At 46.1% G+C, this 27569-nt stretch overlaps 1 long non-coding RNA gene across 3 annotated transcripts in view; it reads left to right on the forward strand.

Moving 5' to 3' along the window:
• LOC110397387 overlaps positions 1 to 27569 on the forward strand; it is a 233785-nt gene that overhangs the window by 173947 nt on the left and 32269 nt on the right. For all 3 annotated transcript variants that reach the window (XR_002437737.1, XR_002437738.1, XR_002437739.1), the window contains exon 4: positions 19394 to 19664. This is a non-coding gene — a long non-coding RNA (uncharacterized LOC110397387). The remainder of the gene's footprint in view (positions 1 to 19393; positions 19665 to 27569) is intronic.

Consider the following 27569-nt stretch of genomic DNA (forward strand, 5'->3'; position numbering starts at 1 on the left):
TTAACAAATATGAGATAATCAGATGTAAACAGTTTGCTAGGTTTTAGGTGACAAAAGCTGGTGTGACAGGACTGATAACACTCCTTAATAAGCCTGAAGAAGTCTGACATTTTCTCAGGGGAAAGCAAATGCATTTGCAACTTTAAAAAGTAAGGTAAGACGATATGTGCAAATGTTAGTTTGCTTTTATCGTATTTGTGAAGAGTGTATTACTAATGATATGTGTTTAAGATATCGCGCTTTTAAATACTGATCTCCAGAGCCATTCATGACCAGACAGTAGTCACTGTAGCCCATAGAGTTAGACTTGTTTTCAAATTGTGAAGCCAGAAGTCTGACTGCACGTCCACGCAGACATCAGTGCCACTGAAACCTGCCTGCACTTGCAAAGCCACGACCCAGCCCATGCTAAGTGCGGGAGCAGTGCCTTAACTGGTACTGCTCGTAGCACAGTGCCAGGGGAAAGTCCCGCATCTGGGTCCTGTAGGGAAGGACTGCTGTCACAGCTGCAGCAAGGAATGCTGAAAATGTATTTACAGGGAAGAGAAAATAAGTCTTACATTTCAAGGGGATGCTTTCACATAGGCAGCTCTGCTCTGCTCCCTGACCTCCTGGCGTGTCTCCCTACTTCAGGCTTTGGATGTGCAGGGGATGGGCAGCACGTGGTCCTCGGGCTACTGGTGCTCTTACAAACATCCAGCTTGCACTGCCAGCAATTCACAGTCCTAATTCTAAACTTTAAAGGTCTCTTTATAGTTTGCTGCACTTAAAAATTACAGGACGCATCCTCAGCTGGTGTTAATTGATATGAATCCAGTAATGCTCTTGTTAGGACAGCAGTTTCTGCTAATGAACATCCAGCATTGTATCTCTACAAGCATTCAGATGTGGTAATCAGCCCAGCCAGCCTGTAAGAGTAAAGCGGAGCCTTGTCAGGGGGCCTCCACTTTAAAACTTTGCCTCTTGGTGTGTCAGTGCTTGATTTTATTATTCTAAGGGCATTTTGATAACCCCTCTGTGTTTGGGTCTTCATGGTGTGAAGGTCTGACTAAATAATGAGGGTACTTTCTCTTTTATCTTTAGAGGGAGGATTTCCTTATTACTGCCAATAATATGGGTCAGATTTTCAAAGGTGTTTTAACTTCACCTCCGTGTTTGTACAGCATAAACACTTGCAATTGCTTTTGTATCCAGTCACTCCTACAGATGAGCATTTACCATTATTTTGATATGCAAGTGATACTTGTGGATGTATTCTTCTATCTTATTTCTATAGATAAATATACGCAGCCACAAGTGAGTGTCATGCTTTCATTTGGCATTTTGAAATGTTTAGTATTAAGTGGACTGAACAGTAGCACCATTTGCTTTCTCAGGATATATGATGGGTTCGTTTTACACTTTGAGGAAAAAGGAAAAGAGAGAAGATGTGAATTCAACCTTTTCTCTTTCCTATAATTTTGAACTGTCTCATATGACTAGAGACTATGAAGGGTCCATGATCATATGTGAAATGCCTGTCTATATCCTAACACCACCTGTGATACTATGTAGTGGTAATGATCCTTCCTTTTTATGAAACACAATTCATATGAAAAGGAACTTTAACTTCCACAAAACCACCATAGCTCTGCTCCTCAGGCAATAAAAAAGGCTTACAAAGCAATTGTTGGTTACTCCTTTTGTAGGAAGGATACGTGCAGATAGGGTGTCATCAACAAAATGTGCATTTCAGGTTCCATAGTTCAATCCTACTCATGAAGCTGCAGCCATTTAACTGCATGACTTCTGACTGCTCTCTACCTGAGAACTAGAAATGTCTATGGTACCTCAGTAGAAGCTATGCTACGTTTTCCATTTACTCTTGTGTAGTGTAATGGAGTTCCCACTACTATGCTTAGATGCAAATCAGCTGCTGAAATGAGTGACAGTGGCACTGTTGACATCCAGTATGCATTATAAGCACAAGTATCATGTTAGTGCATGTCTAGTGGATGGCCAGGACCACTCAAGAGGTTAAAGATGTTGTTCATCAACTGGGAACGCAACTTGAGAAATGTAAAGCCAATGGAATTAGAAAGAAAGGGCAAAACACCATATGATTTCTCAGTTTAAGTGCCATATGGCATCTCTTTAAAATGTATAGTACTCAGGAGAAAGGAGATTAGTGGAAAATGTAAGAGCTGCTTCATAGGGCCCTGAGGACCAGCAGTTCAAAATGCTATAGTGTCCAGACAGCTGTGCGTGCATCTTGGGGAATAAATGGTGCTCAGATAGAGAAGGTGATGCACGCACTACTTCTTGTTAGCCTCACACATATCCCAGAGTGGAGTGATCAGCAGAGTGTTGTTGCATGGCTGCTACGTGTGTGTGTTGTACTGTGCAGCCATGGCTGTCGTACAGCTGTGTGCCTGCTGAGCTAGCCAAGCGCGTGCAGCCTCCAGCTGGGGGGGTCGTTGTGGCATCACTCCAGTGCCTTGCTACAGAGCAAGGGTGCTGACATCAAGTACTGCTTGCTTAAACTGACTCAGACTAAAGTTTAGCTTTTATATCTATATGTTATTGCTTTTATCGCTTCATGTTCGTTTGGTGGGTTTTCATTTGTAATGAGAGCAATATGTATGTTCAGATATGTAGTTATGTACTGGTTTTCATCTGAATCAGCTGAACTGATTCAAACAAACATGCAGCCACATGTGCATAACCATAAACAGTAGGTTCTGATGTTATGGAGTAATGCTAAACCAACCATTTTGAGACAGGGAGTTTAGCAGAAGATCCTCGCTCAATTTCTACACAGAGATTTAATTATTTTTCAAAAACGTGAGGAAAATCATTGACTGCTCTGGATTTTCCAAACATTTCTAAGTATTATACTACGAATTTCTTTTGCAATACCAAAAGGTATTTCTTCATTTAGAACATGCAAAAATTTAAAGCTCCATTTATTAAATACAAGTATATATGTATACCTGAGAAAGCTAAAAAATAATCAAAAGCCAAAATACCAATGAAAAACTGAACTAGTTGTTCTTTGCTGCTTGTGGACCTGATTTTGTGTCCTTTATGGTAATTTGCCACTGGTTCCTTTGAAGGAAAAGAATTCCAAAGGAGATCTTTGAATTAGTCCCTACAGCTTTAAAACTTCAGATATGAGATAAAAACTCATGGAGCGCTGTGCAGCATTAACTGAAGGAATGAAATAGCTCCATCAACCCAAAGCCCCTAAAAGCTATTCATTTTCCACTCTTTAAGCACATGTAAGTCCCAGTAACATCAGTGAGAGCAACTTACATGCTTAAAGCAAAAATCAACCCAAAGGCAACAATTCGTAATGAAAAGGGAAGAAGAAAAAAAAAAAAAAAGCCCAGGAACAAAAAATTTCCAGCTTGATTTAAAAACCCATCAACTCCACTGCATATGTTTGACTCAAACAATATTTTGTTGGCTGTAAATTGTTTGCAGTAGGGATGCTGTATTTTAGAGGAAATAATCCAGAAAAGAGTTCCACCAAACCCACGATAATTTGATTGCATAGTCCATATTTGGAGCATATTTGCATATTCACTTGTGTTTACAAATATATAAACTGTCATCTCCCAGGCAGGGAGAAGAAAATTGACAGATGAGGTTCAGATGGGGGAGAAGGGAAGGAGTTGCCAGTAAGGCCACAGGCTTGCCAAAATCCTGTAAGTGAAGGAAAAGAAATAAAACACAGAGAATAGACAAGGAGAATGAGTGGCTAATTACTGTACATCCCACTCAGCTAAAAATGAAACATACAGGCACGAGACATCAGAGAGGCACATATTGCATAGGCACATCCTGACAGCAATGACAAAACAGTGTAATCACAAACAGAAAACTAGGAACCATTCCCTCTTTGTTGGCAGCGTTGGGCTGAATGTATTCTAGCAGAGAGGCTTTCACTCCCTTGTCACTGCCGGTCACTTTGCTCTTCTATGCAGCGTGGGAAGATGTCAGCCCCTGTGCCAGCTTGGAAATGGCTCTGGAAAAAGCAGGACTCTGGATCCTGCAGGTTCCTTGTTCCTGACGCCTGCAGGGCCCGATTTACTTCTTATCAGAACCAGCGCTCTCCCTCTGCCCTTGACTCTGCCTTGACAGGCATGTTCTAGGGACATGTCTGGGTCAAGACTCAATGCCAATCATCAGTTACAAATTGGAGTAGCTGAGAGATCCCTACTTTTGTAAATCGTACCAGGCACCTGACTCCTACTTACAGAAGGACACAGACTGGAGTAGTCTCTGCATGGGACTGTATTTTTACTTGCGACTATGTAATGCTTATAGTCATATGAACTGACCATATGAACCAAACAACTCATGGAGGAGTTCAAAGCAGTGTAGGTTTGATGAAGAAAGGACAGGAAGGAATAGTGTTGTGTTTCCCAACAGACTTAAAATGCACTGCAACTGCAGCTGGAATCTAATAACTAGATAGTTAAATGTGTACTAGCTGGTGAGGTTTGCAAGCCTGATTGCAAATTGCTCCAGGCTCTCCCTGGACCTCAACCTCTCTCTGCAAGCAGACCAGGTTGCGTGCCCTGAAAGTGATGTGAGAGTAACGATGAAATGACTGCAAAATGTTCTTGATATAGGGCATTTTCTAACATTGGCTTTGAGTTCTCTGTTCCGTAGCAGTTCTAGTCTGAGAAATTTGTTGCAGCGCTAAATTGCCTGTGGAGCTGTAGTGGAGATAACTTCTTCACTCTTGTGGAGAAGGGCGTGAGGTTGCTGTTAGGCTGCAGTGGGTGAATGATTTGCCATTCAGGAAAATTTACTGGAAATAAGTTATGAATAATGTTTTCTTCCATCTTCAGTTGGCTACTGTAACTATCTACTGCTACTTAACTATGTTTTAATCACCTCCCAGGTGTGCTGCGATGCAGCATGTTCAAGTATGACTACAGAGAAAACTATTGAGTTTTCTCATGAGCTGCTGACAGTCTCAGGTCTGTTCTCTGAGTGCTCTACTACATGCAAGCTATCACAAATTCGGATGAAAATTCTTAGTCCTCATGTCCACGTTGTTCAGTTATCTGAGCACAAGATAACTGGAAAGAAAATCCCTTCAAACTCTAGGAAACTGTTGGGAGTTAATGATCTCAGACCTCATGGAAAATGACTGCACATGAGAAGACAAAAGTCTTACTATACAAAAGGCACCTTCCAGAGGATTAGCCTATCCTTATGAAAAAATTCCTATGGATCTCAATCAATAGCACTCGCCATTTCAAGTGAACAGATAATTTATTTTAATAATAAGGATAGTATAAACAAATAGAAGTGGCAGAAGTTTGCAATATATTGTATTTGGCAAAGTTTCTTTAAAATTATAGGACAGCCACGCAACAAAGGTGTATTTAATTATGTTTATGCTCAAATATACATCTTATTTGCATCACACCCATCAATATGAACATCACCAGCAAGAGGAGGGTGTGGTCAAGGCACTGTTTTATCCTGCAGTGTTTCTTTTTCCAAAGAGAGAAGAGTTCCATTGGGGAAAATAGTTTCATGACACGATCTGTATAGCAATAAACTTAATAAAAGCAAGATTTATTAGAAAAAGTAATTAATTCAGTGGGGTGAGGATTGAGACAAAGTAAAAACAGTTAAATTGGAATAAAAGTAATCTCACAGAGATTTATTTTACTTTAACTAATGCTCTAAATTTGCTTTCACCCTTTTATTTAATTTGACTTATATTACTCAGATGACTCTGGGTAGACACGGCTAACTTTGTATGAAGAAAATGTGAAAAAGAGTCCTGCCATTGTTTTGCAACTGACAGATCGTTGTTGTTTCAGAATCCTTTGTGTTCCAGTAGGTGTTGGCAGGAGGAAGGCTGGCTCATAGGCTGAAATGTAATATTAAGAGGAAAAAGGCAAAGCAACTTTTGAGAAAATGTTGCTGATATCAGTGAGTGTTTTTGCCATTCCAGCCACATAAAACTTTGTTGTTGTTTTTTTCAATGCCAAATGTCTGCCCCAAGTTTTATAAAAAACTTATTTACTGATAAAGTATAAATCCTGCAGTGTCTTCTCATCTCAAAACCCACATGACCAGCCAAAAATAAAAGTGAAATCCAAGCCAGGCACTCCTTTAGCCATAAATGAAAGCCACTCTCCTCCTCTGTTCCCAAAATTTTGAATAGATTATGAACCGAAGATGGATGAGATGGATAATGATCCCAAAGGATCAGCAAAGCTCTCAGTAGTTTGGAACAAGGATCCAAGAGTTGGTACCTCAGCTTCTGCAGAACCCTGTGCCCTAAGCAGTGCACTTTCAGTGACATGCTCAGTGTTAAGGCTTTTCAGGCCACTGACGGAAATATTAGGTTCTCCAACAAGTCCAGTGGAAGCTGTACGGTCTAAAAGCTAAATGAAATTTGGCAGTTCCTCTGTTTAGACTTTTGATAGAGAAAACAGGAAGGAAGAGTTAGCTTCCACAACTGAATGCTAAAGTTACGTGCAATATAATTGCAAACATATACTGAAGATTCCATTGTATATTTCTATACCTCATTTAGTACAGGCTGACAAACCATTTATTTCCAGTCTGTGGTCACGTCATATACTTTCTGCCAGGCTGTAGCCAGATCTTCTGCACTGTTTCCAGCCCAGTAAGCTTCAGCAAACCACCCAGAGCTACTTTTCTTCCACTCATCCTGTAGAGTTCCATGTGAATTTCCACTTGTTTTCACGTCAGATGTACAGCCTTGTCCTCTAACAATGCTGGGGACAAAGAGAAGCTCATTTCTGTTTCTTGAGCCAGGGATGTGCTGCATGGGCTCATGATGGCTTGGCTAGTGGGCAGCCACCCAGGCCAGGTTGGAATTTCCTTGTGTTCTGGTCTTTCCTACACTGGAAATGTTACGTTTTCTTCCCCTCCTCTTTGCAGTTCTTGATTTTTACGTAGTTTGTATCGAAGACTGCATGCTCCTCTGTCAAACTTGAATAAATGTGATCGATGAATCCAAAAGTTATCAGGAGGGGAAATGGCTGGTTCTCCCACAGGGTCACAGAAAGTTTTTTTCCTTGGGAAATGAAGCTGAAAAGAAATAGAAATGTGGGGGAGATGGGAGGAAGATGAGCATTTTCCTTTTTGTATGTTTCATAATGCAGAAGTGTACAGGCGCATAAAAGATCATAGGAGAAGGTTGGAAAATAATTCTTGAGTGCAGCATTGTGAATAAAATTTGAGAAAGTAATTAAAAGTGGCTGTTTGAGGGACGTGTGTGAGGGCTTGTTCATCAGAGGCTTCCAAAGTAAACTGCAGCAGGTAAACTGTGAGATGAACATGCAGCTACCTCCTAATGCTCAGAATGTGCTGTAAATCTGGGCAAAAAGTTGCTAACAACTGGTATTACTCATCCCTTCTTTTATTTTTCCATCAACATTCATGGAGTAAGGAAAAAATATCAAAATCCTGTTAAAAGCTCTCTTAGAAGGTTCCTGAACTTCAAGTTGCTGGATAAGTATGGCAAGGAAATCACCCTTTATGCCCCCAACACTCTTCTCTATACTTTCATTGACCTTTGTTATTAGGGAAGGATAGAGGGCTAGGCACAGCCGGAGTGCAATGGCTCTTGTGCTTTTAGATTTCATGTAGCTGGGTCTTGTAAACACGGTGTGTGAATCTGCAACCACCCGTCCTAAAGCCCAAGAAGTTTTTAACTTTTTCTGAAGTCCATGGAAAGTTCTTGAAGTGTCTGTTTACAGTTCTGAAACTGCTAACCTTATTTACAAATACTTGAAATAAATTGTTACTCATTCTCCCTGGTAAAGCACTCCCATTTTGGGGGCTATTTCATAGTGGGAAGGGAGTGTAATTTAGCTCAAATGAGGGTTTGTGTGGTTTGACCATTGAAGTGGTTGACCTTATCCATTCTGCTGTGTGTGTTCATGTATGGTTATGTTTATAATTTGGCTTTTTAAGAATAGGATATTTCATGTCAAACGAATTTTGTTCATCACTTTCCTTTGAGAAAAGCAATGTGAGTTAGTCAATTTGCAACAAGTGTCCTAACTGATTTAAAAAAAAAAAAAGATGTAAAATTTTTGCATTCCTAGTAGGACTTAATTTAGTTATTCTGAAATGTAGAACAGCTACTTCATCTGTTAAACTGTATAGTCTTGGTTATCATCCACTGAAGTGCATCTTTTTCCAGAGTTGTAATGGAAATAAAATGAATGGCAAAAAAAAAAAAAAAAAAAGAGTGTAAGAAGAAGAAAATTATACTAGCTCCTCTGAAATTGAACATTTAAATGGCAGTAGGATTTGGGGGCACGTATGTTGCAAAGGACTTTTCACTTGGATTATAATTTTTTTCATGTAATTGGAACATCCTAAATGATATTATGTCAATTATTATGTGAGATTAGATTATTAGCATAAGTAAATGTACCAAAAGGATATAAAAAGACAAATTTCAAGCATTTGGCTCTGAGGGAGCAGCAACAGCAGTGTGAATTGACTCACCAGGCTCCAGTCCAACAGTTACTGATGTGCGTAAGTTCACATAAGTGAATTTTTCCTGTGTAACTATTTTAAAAACCCAAGGTTGTACAGGATCCTAGCATCTTATAGTACTGGGGCTAAATTAGTCTTACAGAAGATTTCTAGTTTTCTTAATTAGCTTAGGTCACTACCTGAGTCATGTTATTACAGGTTTTTAAGGGAATCTCAGTTACTTGGAAATAAAAAATAAAAACAGCACAGTTCCCTCTCACTTCTCTGAGAGATAAAAGCTGTCCTGGACACTGTCACCACACACCCAACAACAACCCCACATTGGGATTGTGCATTACAGATGATGAATAAAATCAAAGGTAGAGGAACCGTATCATTGTCATTCAGTGATCAGCCAACAGTATTTCAATCTTATCCAGAGATCTTCCGTCATTTAACTTCATTCTGTGTCCCTGTCTCCATAAAGTTTAACATTGAAAAGAATGAATCAGTTACTTGAGACATGGAGGTTCATGCATGTGAACATACCGAGGAGCATAAGATGCTTTAATTCCCCAGTGCCTTTTTGGGTCTGGACCATAATGGTGACTCTCATCAGCTTCTTTAATAATAGAGTAAAGCGTATTTCTTCACTGTCTGTTTTGTTGCCCCTAAACACACACTGCGGAGAGGAAAAGACAAGACAGTTCTGCATGGGACTTGCCATGGAAACACTGATCCTGGGGAGAAAGCCACTCAGGATCAGTGCCGTCCAGTCTATGCAAGTACAGAAACATTCTGGTGTATTGTTAAGAGAAAATGATGGTGGGTGTAAGAATTACAAGCGCAAGAATCTGATTGTCAGCCACTGACAGGGTGAATGTAGCCATTAACTAATTAGCAACAGAATTTGCATAGCTTGCAACTCTCAAACATTTCTATGAATAAATTGATGGTCATCCAAATACTTGCGAATTAATTAATTAAAAGAGATGATAGGATTCTCCAGATAACAAAACTAACCATTTTTAGTAATTAAAACATTTTGCCCATATGATTACTCACCTAATTCTACTGACAAGGTTATTTTTGTCTAGTGCAGTGGAAAACTCATGACTTGTTACTATATTCTATTTCTGCTCTTCTTTTTTTTCTGGCTTTTATTTTTTTACCGTGCTGCTCTTTCCAAGGTATAAAAAAAAAATTGATGTGTTAGCTTTTACTGATTAGGTTCTTGAGCAGGACTTATGAAAATTTAGAGCATTTAAAGTTCTCCCACTGGCTGCTACTCCTATTTTGACTGCTACTAAATTCATTTATATCCACAACATATTTGTCTTCTCCTTTGGTAATTAATTGGTTAGAAGTGCCAAAAAAGAAAAAAATATCTGTTGCCCTGACACTATTAGAATGGGAACCATGTATGAGAAGTATGAAATATCTTATTCTGTGTTTAGAGCTGATTGTATTTCTTGGTGGTTATGGCCTTGAAGTATTTTGATTTTGTCTTAGAATACAGGGCTGATCTGGACGTATTCCAGCTTGAAGTTACAGGAATTGAAGAATTGAGCTACAGAACATAATGAAATGATTCAGTCCCATGCAATCTGATGAGCATCACTGTGTGTAATGGGGTGTATGTATGTGGTTGTATCTGAAGCTGGTTGTATACCACTGATTACAAAAGTACCTTTTACACACAGGGTAAGATAATTACTTTGTGTGAAAAGCAGACTATTTTAAAGCATTTATTTTAATAAATACATTTAGCACTAGTTTTCTGTATGTGGGTACATTGTTAGTGGGTAGTATTCAAGGCTAAAGCCCTTACCTTTGTGCTGATGCTGAAAACTATCAATTATAAAACACCTAACAATGTTCCACCAATGAGCGCACTCTGTTAGCTACACGTTCCTATTCCTCTCTTTAAAAGACAGATATTGCTTTGTGCAGGAGTGCCAAGATTGGGGTACCATTGTTAGGCCTGATTAAGGGGAGGAGGAACTGTTCAAATTTTAGGGTTCTTTTCTTATCAGACATCTATTGAACTGAATAGCATTTTGTTTTATATCACACTTTTTATGGCCTAGGTATCTCAGAGCTTTTTACAAAACACTGTTTCAGTAATAAATGTTACTAGTGTAGAGAATGTGTAGGCATCTATTATGTGATCTGCAATAGCTCACATACTCTTTGGCATTTGAACAATACCTTTAGGTAGTCGGGTGATGAGAATAACTAAGACAGTTTTATTTGCGAGTGTTAAAATAAATGTTTAAGAATCTTAGCACTGAAACCAAAATTAAGAGGAAAATATTTATCCTGTAGCTTATAATTTGGTAAAATCTATTTGGCATCCACCTGGATGTGGAGTCGTGGTAGGCAAGAAAAAGCAGAGCAGTAGTTGCTCATTGAAAGTGTGAAGATCTAGAAATAGCCCCAGCTTATGTCTTGGGCAGTCTACAAACCTCTCCCAGGTGGTTCAGGTCCACAGCAGCAATGGTCCTGACACTGGATTATCTTTGTAGAAGTGCTAGACCCCAGACTACATGAAGTACACATACAATTCCAGCTAGTCTTGACTGTGTGTGAAATAAAAAGGGGACATGCAATGAATGCTGGAGACAGTAAGATGAGGCAAAAAAAAAAAAGGAAGACAAGAATGGTTCTGGACATCCCCATCCAAAAATGCAGCATCAGTCTCAACCAGTATGGATTCACAACTGTCCTCTCTATGCCCTTAGCAAAATTGCTCTATTGCTAGCAGAGATTATGAAGAAAAAAAAAATCTGCAGCTCAGTCACTACAGATGACCAGCAGAGTTAAAGCTAGGGGAGACGGTAGAATTGGTAAAATCCTGGGTTGGTCACAACTGCATGGATTGTCCTGGATGTGGTCTTTCTTACAGTTATGCCCATGACATACTTATAGCTACGCGGATGCCTTTTCTGACTGCACCCCAGATGCTTTTTCTCTTTCTTTTCTCTAGATTTCTGGCTGGCTGTGCCCTAGCTCTCCTTTCCTGTAGTCAAGGTCTCTCTCTCTTCTTTCTCAAGCTCCATCTGCTCTCATCTCCCTTTAAACTCTTCTCTGGCCCCCCTCCTTCAACCTGGACAACACTGCACCTCTTTTCAAAGCCTATTTTTTAAGAAGAAAATAAAATACATGAAATCTGAATGACTTCAAAACCATATTCTGGTGCTTTCTCTTGCTTCTCAATCCACTATTGTTGTTCAGAGAGTGTATAGAGCACTATATCAAGTAATTGGGTATTATCTTCTGGACTGTAGTTCAGGCACTAAAAATAGCGTATTAGTGACCACTTTGTTCCATGTGCCTCCTCTTTATAAAAAGAGCTAACGGCACTTTTTCCATGTTGGAATGTTAACTTCTAGGAGAGGTGCTGTTCTTTTAGTGGTGAAAGCAAAATACATATGAACTGGATGTGATTATTACTTCCATATAATGTTGTAAAATTCATTGCCACTTGATTCTTTTCTGACACTAGGCTCATACTTGCAAGTTGAGACTGACATGGTCTCCACTGCCGTTTGACAGCATTGCTTTGTTGTTCTGCTGTTCTTTATCCCGTGCTCTAAGAGCCTGTGGGTGCACTTCTCTCATTAAGACAGCCACCAAGTGGGCAGCTGTTTCCAAATGTGGCTGATGATTTGGGAATCGGCATCTTCACAGGCGCCCGAGTCCACAGCCAGGTAGATGATCTTCGGGGGGGGCAGTGGTTTCTATCTCTAGCTGTGAAAAGGGACCAAACATCCCAAAAAATGGCTTCAAGGCGTGTTTCTTTGGAAAGTCTCTTCCAAGTGTACCCTTGTCCACTGGCTGTTGAGGGACCTCTGACTGTGCTTCTATTTCTGAAAGTCCTGCAGCTTATTGCCCCACACCAGCCGCTCAAGTCGAGCCTCCATGCACCACGGCAAGGTGATCTCCTTCTTACTGCAGCTGTTGAGAAGGATGACCAACTGACAGTAAAATTGCTTGGTACTGATGAGCCCTTGGCTTTGTTACTGTGGTAAAACATACATCATTTGACAGCTGCTTGTGCATGGAGAAAACCATAGATGATTAACGGTTTCCTGTCTTTTCTTGCTACTGATCTTCTTTGCTTATGACAGATGAGACTCAGATGCTTTTTTTTAAGAGGGAGAGAGAGAAAGGGAGGATATTTAAACTTGTTCTCACCTAAGTCTTTTATGTTATCCTAAGGACCTTATTTGTAGTAGAGATTTTTTTTCTGTATTTCAGCTCTCCTAAAATGATCGGATCTGTCATTCAGCTTTAAAAGGGAATGTATATTCTTCCTCTCCTAGATTTTTTTTCCCCAAGGGGTATAATGCTAATTTTACTTATTCAGAAATTAAAATAGCAAACAGTTTATATGAGGTGTTGATAATTACCTATATTACTGTAACGCTGTGACAGATGTTGGCAAAAAGAAGCAGAGAATGCCTACAGCTGTGCACTCCATGACATCCAGTTTGTACTCAGACAGAAGGCTAACAGATGTTCTGAACTGTCACTTTGCCTAAATGTTTTTAAAGTCTAAGGACCTGCTTTATAATTCACTGGGGCCTCATTTGGTTTCACAGAGGTCCTCAGAATTCCCATCTGTGACAATTAATGTCGAAGACTTTTATAAATCAACCCTTGTCCTTATTAGCCCTCTGCAAATAGATATTGTGTATCTGTATACTCCCGAGACTTCTAGTTTTTGTGACCTCGTTATTAATTTCTACTACTTGTATATAATATAATTCATGTTTCAAGCAGAAAGAGAAATGGATTACATGAATGCAGCTTGAGCATCAAAGATCACCCACGTACATTTGACTGACCTCAGAGTACCTATGTTAAAACATTCTCTGTTGCATCCCCAATGCTACGGTCATTTCTGAGGTGACTTGAAAATGCTGACATCTTCAAACTACCTACTCTGTTTCCCAAAGGAAAATATGAATCTTGGTGGTATGAAAAGGTAGCACTTAAGCAGATATATTCTGCTGCTGGAGATATTTCTGTTCCTGGAGAATGTTCTTATTCAAAAATAGTGAAATCACTTAAAGGAGACTTTAAAATAATTCCAGCTTTGTGTATTATTTCAAAATGGAGTTGTTATGAGAGTGACATATATGTAGTGTGTGCATGTAGAAAATAGGAGATTTGAAATAGTCTTTGGGCTCTAGGCTCCACCCAAATTTTCCAGCATACCTTTAGATAAGCAAAAAATGTCTCCAGCATAAAGCAACTTAATACTTTATTGATAGTTGCCGTTTCTTTTTAAAAGCTGGGTTCCTGTTGTACAGCAATTTAATAGTTTAAACACTGCGCTGCCATAATCAGTGTTTGGCCTCTTCTGTTCCCCAATCCTGTATGGAAGCAGAACTCCAAATTGTACATCTTTCTGGGTTTGTTTCTAAATTACTCCCCACACTTAATTACGAGGATGAGAGGGATGCCTTATTCCTCTTTGTTATAGGCTAAGCTCTCAGTAATCCCAAACAAAAGAGCCAGTTCTGGAAGATATAGGATTTGCTAGCAGGATTATGGTCTCATAGATAATGATGTGCAGTCAGCAGAAGCGAAGCTTTATTTTAATTCAAATAAGCTAGTAAACAAACCACTGACAAGTCTGCTGGTGAGAGTAACTGGCTTCTGTTGCCACATTGGCAGCTAAATTATAGAAAATCTATTATACCCTGTTCACCATATGTTTAATTTAATACAGATACAAATTAAACTATCCACAGTGCCTATTAAAATAACAATACATATTTTTTAAATATATGAATGTTTTAAGATACATTCCCCTGACCTTAAGAAGGGCAACGCTGATTTGGGAGACTACAGCAAAACACATGCTGTAGTCAACAGATTCTCTTCAACAACAACAACAGCAATTTGAAAACCCCTGAATATTAATAGTACAGTTTTGTAAAAGATAATGAGGTTAATTGGGGTGTTTTACCTTCTAAGCATCTGCTCTTCCGTGTTTCCCTCCCCCTAGGTTCCTGGACATGGATTTGATAGAAGTGGCTGGTATCTAATCTGTTGTACACTTTTTAATTCCGTGCCAGATGCAGTATGAGTTGTTTGCCCTTTTCCTGCTGCAAATAGATATCCCTCATTTCTGTGAATCCTCATTTGTTAACATTCTCCCAAATAGCCCTCAGCTGGATTTTTGTCCTGTCAGGAGCTGCTACTCTGTACCACTGGCAGAGGATTTCAAGTTGTGTGGAGGGATTCACACTCATTGCCCACATTCAGAGCAAAAAATGTTGAGCACAGTGTGTTTGGTCCACCTTGGATCCTTATTGCTGTCCTGGGTCCTGTGATGGCTGCAGTGAGAGTCTCTAAGTCTGGGTGATTCCACATATACTGAACATACCTCCTAAAGTCACTGAGTCTCCAAGTCACTGCTCATAGAAGGCTATGGGGTTAAAGTTCAGCAGCTGTCACTGCGGTGAAGTGGTGACGATGAGGGACTACCTGAAACCGTGCAGAAACCAGAGAAAAAAAATAACCTCTCCAAATTCATGTTGCAGCTGAAGTGAGTGATGACAGACAAAGTGCCAGGCAGCGCGGTGCCAGGGAACTGTTCTCTGGATGTTGCAGGAAGCCCTCTGCCAAGGTTGGCTCTGTCCCTTCCTAGTCCCAGGCTGCTGACAGCAGCAGTGAGCGTGTAATGGGACAGGAGTTCTGAGAAATGACCTGACGTGGTTTGAGGATTGCCACCTTACTCACAGCAATATGATCAGAATTCAGCATTCAGAATGATCTCTTATCACTTAGGATGTAAGAACACATGCATACCCCATAGACGTGGGTGGCAGTGCATGTGCAGAAAGGGGACTCAGTCCTCTGGATGCCAGGTATCGTGCTGTGCATATGTAGACTTTGTAACTGTCACAGAACGTGTAGCATATGTATGGGTATGTGAAGTACATGCCTACGGTATGCATAAATACACACATTGACTATCTAAGCTGCTTTAAATTACTGCTGTTATTTGCCAAAGTATTTTCACAATCAATATATTTGTGATACATTGACATAACGTGCACAGGAACATATCTTATTGCAAACAAGTCTAACTTCCTTGATGAATTCATCTTCAGAATGTGAAAGGAGTCCAACTCCAGAGAAAGTTGCCATCTAAAGGATTGAATAAAGGAAGGCGTCGAGTCTGTGAGATATGTGGGCAAGATGCTTCCAGAATATTTCCCGGGAGAAATGCATCCTTTGCTCCGTGCTCATCTTTCAGTAAAGGCGTGTTTGGCACTGCAGCTATCCGTAGCAGTTGGCAGCAGAAATATTGCAGTAAATGTTGAGATAATGCACGAACAATTTCAGATCTCTTAGAGCAGTCACGGGGAGAAAAAAAATTGAAATGTCTCCGGTTTTAGGAGGCACATCTGAAGCTCACATGTACATTTCTGTACAGCGAAGGGCCTGCCTGCCCTGCGAACCTGCAGCTCCTCAGGAAACTGCGTGTTCTTTGCTTACATTTAAGTGGGGTTTTTACTATCGTATCCCAGGACAAATGTTTCGCATTGCAAAAGAACATTTCGCAAATGTTCTTTTAACACCGTGAGGTGGTGGGAAGCTTTTCTAGCTTTTCCAAGGACCCTGTGTCCGTGCGACGGGTGTGAATTCTGGTGAGCTGCCCGCACGCTTTGGGGATAGAAAAGCCCGAACGTGCTTTAATTGAAAGCGGGCTGCTAAGAACTTATGGAAACGATCGCACGGGAGAACTTTCCCTGGTGAAAAAAGGGAAATGCAGTGAAAGGACCCGCGAGTGAGCGGCCCCGCGGCCCGGGGTTCTTTCGGCCACCTCCGTCCCCGTCCTTCGGGGCGTGGGGAGCAGCGCAGCAGCTCCGCTCCGGGGGCGGCCGCGGGACGGCCGTGTCCCCGCTGCGAGCGTCCCGAGCCGAGCCCACGGCGCGGAGAGCGGAGCGCGTCCATGTGCCCCGGGAGCGCGCAGCCTGCGGCCGGGCAGCGGGCAGAGCGCCTGGGGCCGAGGTGTTCCTTCGCGCGGGGCCCTGCTTGCCCCGGGCAGGGCTTCCCGACTTCGGGAGTTGTTTGCTCCCCGCGTCGGGCGTCCTGCGCTCAGCCCCTCTAAGGCAGAGCGCCTCCGGGCAGCTCCTCGCTGCTCGGGTATCCGGTACGAGATACGATCTATTGCGTAAATGTGGAGTTATCTGCTATTTCATCTGTACTGCCAGATGCAGGTGTTTTATTCTGTTTTGTTTTCCCGAGTCTTAAATGAATTGTGAAAGCCAAAATCTGGCGCATCGTACCACTCTATGGTTCTACGACATTCAGTTTCCCATCCCGAGGGAGCGGTGTCAGGACACAGCTTACGCGTATCGGTGCCTTGCGGGGCGAGAGAGGCGTGTTGCGATGTGAGTTTCCCTCAGAGCCCTTCCAACCCGTGGTCCACGCGTTTTCCTTCTTTTTTTCTCCTTAATTATTCCCCCTCCCCGAGAAAGTGTCGCACGTTGATCCCGCGCATCAGAAAGTTGCAGCCGCCCGGTCCCACGCACTGATGATTTCGTTTCCGGCTATCAGCAAAATGAGCTTTAAGCCAATTTCGTGCTTCGGGCTAAAGAGAGGGATTCGTATTTCCCTCCTCGGTGCGTGGCATTCCCGGAATCTCTTTGTCAGCCTGCTGTAGGACGCTGCTGTAATTTGCTTGGAAACTCTCTCCAAGAGCTGTATACAGCTGTTAAGAACGACGTACAATTTCTGAGCCATCGGGTTGCTTTGTCTGAGGGGAAAAAAAATCATCTTTTCTCGCTAAGTCCGTATTAAACTGCTCAGAGCCTGGTTCCCATTTAACCCAAAGCACCTTTGTAGGTAGCGAAACGCGCCTTCCCTACTAATCCCTTTCCTTCACCGCTGTGAGTAACAAAATACCCCTTCTATAGAAGCGGCACTTTCTTCCCTAATGTTGCCCAGTGTTTAGGAGAGCGCTCGCACGATTTCCCCAACTTTGGCACGTTTGGATTCTTATGCCACTGATATCTTTTTCCTTCGTGCTTAGAGGAGGAACGATAGGAGGTCTCCTGAGTGCGCTCCGCCGCCCTCTCGGCGTTAAGCCCGGGCAGAGGAGTGCCCCCGTCCGCTGGCAACGGGGCCTGGGGGGCCGGGGTGCGGCACGGGGAGGCCGGAGGGGCCCGAGGCCGAGCGGAGGGGCCGGGCGGGGAGCGGAGGGAACGCGGCCACCGCCCCGGGGCCGCTCGGAGCCGCCTCGGCGCCGCTTCCCGCTCCCTCCCCGCTCGGCTGGGGCGAGCCGGCGCGAAGATGTTTATCCTGAGATAGAAAATGGGTTGTTGAAAAACAAGCTATGCGCAAATAGTTTAATTTTCCGTTTTGATGCTTATCTTTGTCTCCCGAATTTCATCGGAGAGGCCTTAATTGGCGTGTGGGTAATAGTTCCTAAATAATCCCTTATTAGATGACTTCAGACGAGTTGGGAACCAATAACGTCTTAGTCCCAAAAGTGAAAGTAGAATCGGAAGGCGCGGGTCAGTTTTTGTCAAAGGGCTCATTTGGGCATCTTTGCGTCTGGTGAAAAAGCTAATTAAAGAATGTTTGAAGGTTAAAGTCATTATTCCGTGCTGTTGTCGTGCTACAAGTGAGCCGAGTTTTGTGAAAACACAAAGGGCAGAAGTCACAGAGGTGGATTACTGTCAGTCCCGGCTACAGAGGCACAGAGCACTGTGGCATTAATTCCTATAGAAAGGTAGACAAACACAGGCACTGCCTAACAACTTTCCCGCAGAGCCCCATTGTCTAAGCACTTTCTTTGGCTTCGGGGCTCTCCTCTGCTCGCTACAGTCTCAACCAGATTGGGAAGTGGGCAGCGGGCAGCGCTTCGGGCGCGCTATTCTGGACCCGGCAAAGCATTTCCCAGCTGCGCTTCTCTCTGGTTCCGTGCTATCCATTTTTCCCTCGGAGCGGTGCTCGTGTATTCATTACCCGGCAGAAAGTTGGCGGGGCACGAGAACTCCGCGGCAGCGCGGGGCACCGCGGGCGCTCGCTGCCCCCACCCGCACGGCGCGCCCCGGGGCTGCGGCTCGGCCGCTGCGGAGGGGTCGGTGCCGATCCCGCCGTGCAGCGACGAGCGGAGGACCGACGGAACGAGGTCGGCCCCGTTCCCACGCCGGGGGCTGCTCCCGGGGTCCGCGTTCGTGCGTGGGGACGGCGGATCGCCAAACAACGCGCAAAGATGCGCACACGCGCTGCTCAGCCCCGCTTCTCGCGGTTCCTCTGCCTCCTCCTCGGGGCTGCTGTGCACCGCTCGGCCCCAAAGTCCGGATCGGAGGGGCCGCCGCGGCTGCAGAGCTCCCCACATTCAGTGAAACAGATGTTTGGGCTGAGTTGAAAATGGGGGGAGGCGGGGGGAACCCTGCAGCTGCAAGTCAAAGAAATATATTGATAAAATATTTCAGTAGTCGTAAATACGCGGGGATCAGCTCGACCTCGCGAGGTCTTCATTTTAATTTTTTTTCCCCCTATATACAAAAATCTTTATCAAACCTCTATTCTATGGCTTCAATAAACAGAACCCATTACCTCACGGCAGCTTTTGTTGGCCTGTATACAAGCGAGAACAAAATGGTTATTCAGGAGAACGCTTTCGATTTTTATTGTGTGTAGTATGCACAAAGAGCAGTGTTATTGTATTAAAAAGAACCATCTGTAGCAGAAACAATGGCATCAAATTATCTTTGAATACCCACTGCAAAAATATAAAGCTTTTTTATTATTCTTCTGCTGTACGGTGGGGGACAGAGAAGTGACTTTTTTGTTGTTGCGGGTGCATTCTTATAACACACACAGAATCAGCCATTTGGATTTTTTAAGCCATAAACGATTTTTTCCCCTCTTGTTCCAGGGACCGCAGTTAAAAGCTAGGGCTAGGACTTGGAGGATGTGTAGGCAAACGGAAGGAGAGCCGGGGGAAGAAAAGCCGAAATGGATTCATTCTCCGTCCTGGCTGGAGGAGGAGAGGAGCGGGGACGTGCGGGCTGCCTGCAGCTGCCTCTGTCCGGTGAGAAGTGCTCAGAGCCCCGCGGCTGACTCGGGCTCAGGAGTCCGCGCGGACTTTCGCTCTAAGCTGCCAATCAAACCGCTAACTAGCCACCACCCTGCGCTGGCACCGACATGTAAGTACTGCACCGCAACTTTGACATTCACAGTTTTCCCCCTTCCTCCCCCGTGACCTTTAAAACGAAGGAGAAATACCGCTGCCGCTTAGCACCCGCCGGTCCGAGCTCGACGGCGTTACACTGAGGGACTCTTGCGCGGGTTTGGGTTTGCCTGCAACTGCGCGGCAGCCGCTTTGCGACCGGACTGCCGGGCAGGAGCGGAGCCTCCCGAGGCCGCCCCGCGCTGCCCGCCCCGCGCTGCCCGCCCCGCGCTGCCCGCCCCTACCCTCGCGCGCGCGGACCGAGGGGTCCCCGCGGGCCGCTCCGGGCTGGGGCCGCTATTTCGGCGGTACCCCGCGGGGTGAGCCGCAGAGCGGGGGCGGGTTCCGCTGCGGGGCGGCAGTCGTTTGAGTCACGCCGGCGCTGCGCCGTCCGGGAGGCGGCCGAGGCTCTCCGCGGGGGCTGGGGGCGGCCGCGCTGCGGGGGTTACCTGGGCGCGCAAGGGGCGCGCAGCAGCGCTGGCGCGGCGCCCGCGGAGCCTGCGCTTTGGCGCCCCCTGCCGGCGGCGAGGCGCGCAGCCAGCACCCTTCCGCCGCTCCCCTCCTGCGCGGCGGCTCCAGGGGCGCTCCCGGGGAATAGGGGGGAAGCTGGGGGGTCCGCGGCCGCACGGGGATCCCTGCAGAGCCGTGCGCTGGGAGAAGGGGTACAGCGGAGGGGAGACGCGGGGCGTCCCTGGGCAGAGCCCTCGCCGGGCGAAGAGGCCGTGCCCGGGGAAGTTGCGAGTCAATCAAGGCGTGTCACTGCCTGCGCCTAACGCTGCCTCCCGAAGCACTGCAATTTGGGCTGGGAATGATCGATTTTGACATTTTGGCTCATTATAATGCCATTTAAAGGGAGGCTCTTTTTAGTTACAGTTAGCAAAGTTAAGGTTGGGTTTTCCCCCTCTTTCCTGCCCCCCACCCCTCCCTCTGTTTTTTGGGGTAAGAATTTGGTAGATAAAGGTTAATCTTGGGCTGAATGATAGAGCTGTGATTGACAAGAGAAAAGGTGTTGAGGGCAGGTCGAGCTGTCTTATTTACAGCCCACTGCTTGCTATAGAGCCTTTGTTAGGACTGGAAAGCTAATTTAGTGCTGATCAAAAGCACCACGGAGTTAAAGGACTGGTAATGACTGCTAATTTCATTTCAGCCTCATACATCCCCAACCGCTGTAATTAAAGACGTGCTATTTAAATACAGGTGAAGAGTTTTTGTAGCAGGGGGAAAGTGGGCAGCCGGGTACCATTTTATTTCTGCTTAATGTGGTCAGAGAGCACCGTGTGCCGCGAGGCAAGCGCTGCTTTGTGCGGCCCCGAGGGGACAGCCCCGACCCACCGGGTTACGTGGGTTTAATTCCTCCCATGCAACGGCATCGGGAGCGCCGGGAGAGACGAGACGGAGGGTATGTGTCAGCCGTTAAGTGCCTCAGCGGAAGCTCGGGTCCTCGTATTATGATTATTTTTAATTAAATTATTTTCCCACTCCACGGCCAGCTCCGAAACGATGTAATTTCACAACTGATGTAACAGTTTCTTTCTGAGACACATCAAAGGATAAAAGCTCTACGCTTTCGTGGTTGGTTAAAATTGATACCAAAAAAAAAAAAAAGAGAGAGAGAGAGAGAGAGAGAGAGAGAGAAAAGAGAGAGAGAGAATTTAGCCTTTAATCTCTTTTATCTGCTGAGCCTGAAGATCCGCACTCGACCCTGCTCCGCTCCGGGCTCTCCCCCTCTTCCGGGGCCGCGCCGGGCGGGAGGCGGCGCTGAGCGCGGGTTGCGGCGCCCCCTGTCGGCAGCGCCCGGAGCCGCCCGCGGGGACGTGGTGGTGGAACGGCGGCTCGGCGGGAGCGGCGAGCGGGCCGCGGAGCGGAGCCCCCGGGGCCGGCGGGTGTTGGGTGTGAGCGTGGGGAGGTGGGGATGGGCAGAGTGTGAGAGAGCCCAGAAATCAGGGGAAGGGAAGGCGCCTTCAGCTTGAGCTCTATGGACGCACAAACATTACACACAATGCCACCGACGTACGTGTTGAGCAGTGCTGCCGAAAGCCCCGTCCCTGTAGGACTGTCCGCGTAAGCCGCTGTCGCCCAGCCAGTGTGATGCTGCGGAACCGCGCCGACAGCACGCGCTCTGCGCGCCGCGTTAGTGCGTGGCACTGGGCAAACCCGGGGGTGACTTTTCCCTCGTCCCCAGCTCCCGGTGCCGCTGCTGTCGGGACACTGCAGCCTACCGCGGGCTGGGGTTGTGATTTCCCCCCGAGGCGCTGACAGGTGTTACTTGCGAGCAGAGCCCAGCGGTTCCGTTTCATTAAAGCAAAATGTTCGCAAATGGCATATTTGAAGGCGAAGCGATGAAGTCGTCTTCCTCCTCCCTTCCGAAAAAAAGAGCAAAATAACCCCCCCTCCCCCGATTCCTGAAAAGGAGAAGTGTTATCTTCAGTGAATGCGTGGAGTAGGGGTTTCTTCCTCTCTGTTGACAGAATTAAAAGAAAACTGCGTGTTACAAAACCCTCAGCCAAAATATGCGAAGTGCCGCGTCGTCACAAACTTTTGGGTGAATTCGCCGCTTATTTTATAGGCATCTTCGCGGTGTTTGCGAGGTGCGGTGACACTGAACGCGATTTGTGCGTCCTGCGTGCGGGGAGGAACGCTAATGGGAACCAAAAGATTGCTGCTAAATTGGGGTGATTGTGTACCTCCTGTTGGCAGCCTGGTTGAAAGTCATAACGCCGCAGTACATGATTCCTATGGCTGTGCGTCTCACAGTAAACTTTTCCCTTTAGGCATTATGTACGAATTGCGGTTTTTAAGGATCATTGTTTGTCGCGCGGAGTGTACGTGCTCCGTTCTCTCGGTTTGATCTCCACTTGAGACTCCCAATATGTCCCAAAATAAAGACATCGCATTTTCTATAAATAATAGCAAGAGCCCTGCGCAGATTTCTGCACAACGGAATTCCCAGATTTCCTTTACTGTTTCTTTCCTCGGCGCGCGTTGGGTATATATAACTCTGAAATTAAGCAAAAATACACATCTGTATGGATCTGTCAAGCCAGCTATAAACAGAGATATTATATGTCAATTACCACAGGAAACGGAAAAAATACAGAGCGGTTGGTACACACGTTCTAACGTCAGGAGGCACTTTGCAAAAAACGCAGTGAGTCCTGCAGCAGTGTGAATGATTAACCCGGACCCCGAACGGGGCTGCTGGGGTCCCCTGGAAACAGCAGTGCTGAGAGGGCTGTAAAGGGGCCGTAAAGTCCCCCCTCCGAGGGGCAGAAGTTGGCACAGAGAATCGAGGCTGTAACCAAAGCAGGAGCGCTTCCCGGGCTCGCTCGGTGCCAGCTGCGGGCCGGTCCTAAAGCGGCAGGGAGGCGGGGGTGGCACACACCTGGCGGTGGGGGGTGGGAGGCAGCTCCGTGCTTGTTCTCGTTCGTCCCCACTTGGAGGTAAAGTGCGGTTTTACTTTATGTATGTCTTTTGGAAGCAGTCTTTATGGATGTCCGTATTTCCTCCGGCTCTCGAGGAGCAGGAGAGGGGAGGAAATAAACCCTAAAAGCAACCGGAGTGCGGGGCAGATTTGCTCGCTCTCCCTTTCCTTTCTCCTCCCCATCCTCAGGCACAGCTGCTGCAAGCCCGACCGGGACAGAGAGGTGCTGAGAGCAGTCCCGTTCCCCCGCTACGTCACACCCCAATCCAGCCTGGGGGGTTCGGGTCTTTTTGCGCCCTTTAGGTTTCTCTTGTTCACACACAGGCCTAAGCCCTGCGAGGGATGCCGGGGAGCAGCCGGGCTCCCTCCTGAAAAGGCTTTTTCAGGTCATCTTGGGGTGGAGGACAGCGGATAGGCACATGGGAAGCGCTGATGGCATTATTTATAGCACCATCTCTCTGCTCCGATTAAACGCCGTCTAAATATGAATTCACAATATAGACAGCTAGTCTATAATTTGAATTAAAATCCCCCCAACGAGCCCGTCACTGGAGAATTCTGAAATCACAAGCCTAAGTTGTCACAATGAGCCCATGGTGTCAATAAACCATGGACGAGATGGAGAGATTGTCACTCCAGACCATAACAGTTCTGAAAGTGTCATTACCGTCTGTCCTGTCAATGAGCTCCAAATTAAGGACTATGAAGAACAGCGAGATAAAAGTCACCGCCTTGGCTCCATTATGGGCGATCGTGTCAGTGATCTGAGAGTCACTGGAAAGAGATTGCTTTTTTTCTTTCTTTCTATTTCTTTATTATTTTTAATGTACTTTTCAAACCGTGCCTCGGGATTCCAGGGTTTGAGGTGCAACCTTGAAGCACCCCGGGCTGTGCCTCAGGCGTTCCCATTGAATCCGCGAGAGCTTCTTTGGGAAACGTGGCAAATTCAATGCGGGAGCTGGAATAATTCCATCAAAACTGCTCTGGGGCCAAAGAGGACTTCATTTGATTTGGGCGACACGTGTGATCCCATGCACAGACGCGTTTCTACACCTTTTTTTTTTTTTTCTTTAGTCAATAGAAAGATGGTGAGGGGGAACGAGGAAAATAAAATAGAAACCTCAGCTTTGGCAAAAGACAATGGATTTCTGTGCGAGATAGCCCCTTCCAGGCATTAAAACTTTCAGAAAAAGGTCCCAATCTCTCTTTCCTGCGCGCCTGAGAGAGTTAAGGGGACTTATTCAGGAACTGGAAACCTTCAGCTCTGGATTTTTGTGCCTTTGTGGGTTTAGGCAAAGCAGTTAGCGTTCTTCAGGAGGGGTTTTGTGTTTAATATACATGAGTTCATTCAACTACAATGGGAAAAGAAAACTCATTTGTTCTTATAAAACTAGGAAGGAAAGATAACTTTAAATAGAGTGCCCAGAAGGGCCGCGCTCGGGGGGTGCCGGGCCTGCACCCAGCGGCCATCTCACCGCCATGGCACGCGGCGATTCCCGAGTTTATCCTCACTGCCGCTTGATTTTCTGCTTTATTTTTAAGGTCACGTAAAAAAAAAAAACCCTAATAATAATAATAACGGCTTCCGTTGTGCTCTGCTCGGAGATGGAGGGCCGGGGAGGGGTGTTCGAGATGCGGGGATAAGTCACCCGAAGCTGGAGGGCTGTTTCTGGAGCCCTGGGAGCAGGCTTGGACACACGGCCTCTCCGCTTGTTGGGAGCCTTCTGAAAGCGACTTCGAGCGCCGGTGCGTGAGCGTGAGCCGGCATGGCTGATGTTTATTGTGTACGTTCAACTCGTCCCATCATCTCAGCCTTAAGATTATTTTTTTGAATTTCCCTTGTGGTCCCACGGAAGAAAGGTGCGGCACTCCCTTTTATTTCCTTTTCGTTTTTCTTGAACGCTGTCTTGGTGCTTTTTTTTTTTTTTTTTTCCCTCCTTAACGCCGCGCAAAGTAGCAGCAGAGCTGCTGGAGGCGGAGGTCGCGGGGCGGGCGGTGCCCGAGGGGCGGCTCGGAGCGGACCGCCGGCCCCCGCCGCTCCCCGGGGCACAGCCGGGCCCGGTGCGGCGCGGGGCGGTAGCGGGGCCGCGCGCTGTCCGCACGCGTGCTCGCCCGGCGCTTCCATTAGGGAGAAGGGGGATGAAAGGGGACGCCGGGAGCAACGCGGAGCTCCCTCGGCATTCCCCAGCTTTCAAGGGTCCTTAGAGCCCTTGAATGAAATTATTGGGCGAAATTGGGGCTGGGTGCAGGTTTGTGCCTCACCCCCCTCGATCGTTTGTACGTGTAATGCCACTTCTGAGAGCGACAATCGGGCTACTTGCTGGACAGGCAGGGACAAAAAGCAGATTAAACCGTTTTAAATAATAATAAAATATCCCAAACGCAAGCAGAGTGGATTACACTTGCTCCAGCGCTCCGCTCCCCCCCGCGTTCCCCCAGCGGCCGCCCGCGCCCTGCGGGCCGCGCCGAGAGGGTGGCCCCGGGCCGGCGGGGTGCGGTGCGGCGCCCGGCGGGGTGCGGGCCGGCCCTGCGCTCGGCCCCTACTTCTGAAGTTTGATGGAGCTTTTTTTTCTTTTTTCTTTTTTTCCCCTTCTAAGTGCCCCCAGGTTGTCGCTGGGTCTGTCCGTCACCGTGGCGGAATTATTTGCTGGAGGAAATGTGGCGTTTTCGTCACTTGGGGAGCGTGCAGGAGGTTGAAGCCACCCCCTGCCCTGCCCTTCCACGGGCCCGGACCCACTCGAAATGGTTTCTGTGAATTGCGGGGGGCACTCGGGGTGTTTCTCCCACCCTTGATGGCTGAGGTCCCCCGGGGCTGGGGCATGGGTCGTGTGCGGAACTTCCCGGGGAACTTCGGCTCTGCAGAAGGAGAGGGGGGAGAGGAAATTTCTCTGTACGTTTTCGTCTTCGGTATTTTTTTTTTAAACGTAATGAAATTAAAACTTTTGGAGCTCACAGTTGACATTTTGCGGAAAATTGAGTTATCAAGGCAGTAATTATTTCACAGGGAGATAAAACTCTCATAGCCCTAACTGTCAAATAGGGCCCTTTTCAGATTTTAATTACAAAATAAAATTAGTCTGCTCTTCCTCGGAAGGGTTTGTGAGTGGCTAAACAGAGCTTTCCCCAATACTGGTGGTCGTCAAACTCTGCTAATTAGCAATGCTGAGAAATTCCAGTTAACAAGGACATTCTCTAAGTCTCTGCAGGTTCCCTGCCGTTCGCCTTCATTTCCATAAGAAGATTAAGAGTGGAGGGGAACACACTCAAATGCAGATGCAGAAAAGAAGCGTTTTTAACAAGCATCATAATAGTAAGATGCTTGGCTAGTTCTCACCTAATTACTGCAAGTTAAACCTCTATTTGCGGCTAAGGACAAAAAATGGAGCTGCAATCTTCCATCTCCACAAGACCGCTTAATAGTTTGCTTAGATTGGTTACTGGCAGGTTCGGAAAAATAATATGAAAATGTGTATGTTCTTTCCGATACAGTTAACACGATAGGCTGTATCCTCGGGGCTCAGAGAGAAATCGGCGATTATTAGCACAATAAATACACAAAATCCAAGTCGTTACCGTTCATTTTCTTTTAAAGAAACGCATAACCTGCAAATAAGAGTGCGTGTGCCGCGGAGCCCATCACCGAGGACATTTGCGGACTGTTTGTTTAATGCGAGCACTTTTCATTTCCATAAATTATACCGAAGGGAACGGTTTTATAAATCCTCTCGGACTGAAGCATCCCTGCGCGGCCCCCCCGGCGCCGTGCGTCCGTGCGCGGAGCCCCGGGTATGGCCGTGTTCCTGCGGGCAGCGCCCGCTCTGCCCTGCGCACCCATCGGCCCCCAGCGCAGGCGGAGGCAGCTCCCCGGGGAGCCGGACAGCCCTCACCTCGTTTTCTATAGCGCGGTACGATGTAGATACGCCAGATATAGCTGATTGCGTCGATAATTAAAGCAGTTAGTTCAAATAAAGCTGTAAATACCCCCCCGATAACGCAGTTGTTGGGCATTTCCCATCCTTTATGGGTGCGATAAACGCGGTGAGGAAGGGGCCCGGCCCCGCGCAGAGCCGCGCTCCGGTATCCATTTGTTACCGGGAGCAACACCACCGCCGCCCATTCCTCCCCGGTTTTCAAACTTCATTATCCCCAAGATTTTATTATTGTCATTATTATTTGGAATGTTGTTATCAACTGCAGGCCCCGGGCACGACCAATAAGAAAGCTTACAGCGGCCCTGGGAGCGCGGGGGCAGTCGGGCCGCGCAGAAATCGCGCATCACCCGGTGTGCGCATCCCGCAACGTGCGCCCATTTTCCGACGCTTTCATCCATCGCTCCTCTCCGGGTTATATAAACATCTTCGAATTACACGCGTTAAGGCCGATAGCATTTATTTGCATAATCCACAGAGATGCACCCTCGCCCGCCGCACTTTTTCTGTGCGTTATTCGGACGGGGGGGGG

Source organism: Numida meleagris, chromosome 4 (assembly GCF_002078875.1).
Source record: "Numida meleagris isolate 19003 breed g44 Domestic line chromosome 4, NumMel1.0, whole genome shotgun sequence".
NCBI classification, from domain to species: Eukaryota; Metazoa; Chordata; class Aves; order Galliformes; family Numididae; genus Numida; species Numida meleagris.